Below are 894 nucleotides of genomic sequence, written 5' to 3' on the forward strand. Positions count from 1 at the left end.
GAGAGGCATTTTTAATAGAGGCTCTATACTAACTTTCTCAATCGAGTTTGCCGTTGCTAATGCTCCTGTTGCTGATGATGATGATGATTATGATTATGATGATGATGATGATGATGATTATAATTATGATTATGATTATCATGTCGTCGTCGTAGTCTTTGGGGAAAACAAATTAAAGCCGTGTTAACGGACGTGATAACTCGATGTTATTATTATATCGATCTTTCGACCCTCCGTCGATTAAAAAGGATCAAAGCAGGGAAATAATCGTCGAATATATTGTTTCGTCTTTTTAACAGGACGAAGATATAGAGAGAGACAAAATATATATGTAATACGTTCGTACGGAAAACGAACAAAATTTTCTTTATATTTTATATATATATATATATATATATATATATATATATATATATATATCCCTTTCGATATATATGATGGGTTATTTTCATCATTTTTTGTTTTTTTAATTATCGTCGTTTTGTCGTCTCTATTTTCTTTCTATTTTTATTTCTATTTTTATTTTTATTTTTATTTTTATTTTTTTTTTTTTTTTTTTTTTTTTTTTTTTGTCGTCTACGATTTCTCTTCGTTTTCGATCACCAATGAGTTGCTGCTTCATGGAAGTAAGAAGGGAGAAGAGAGAAGAGAAAATAATAAAATACATCGCCATGTTCTTCTAATTTGAAGGAGCATTTACTGTTAATCGAAGATGAAGATGATCGAGAAGAAGAAGAAGAAGAAGAAGAAAAAGATGAAGATGAAGATGAAAAAGATGAAGATGAAGAAGATGAAGGAAAAGAAGAAGCATCATTATTGTTATATGTATATTCAATTTTTACAATAACGTAGAACGACGATACGCTGTCTCTTGATTTTCCACGAGATTTATAT

The sequence above is a fragment of the Vespa velutina genome, chromosome 22 (genome assembly GCF_912470025.1).
Source record: "Vespa velutina chromosome 22, iVesVel2.1, whole genome shotgun sequence".
NCBI classification, from domain to species: Eukaryota; Metazoa; Arthropoda; class Insecta; order Hymenoptera; family Vespidae; genus Vespa; species Vespa velutina.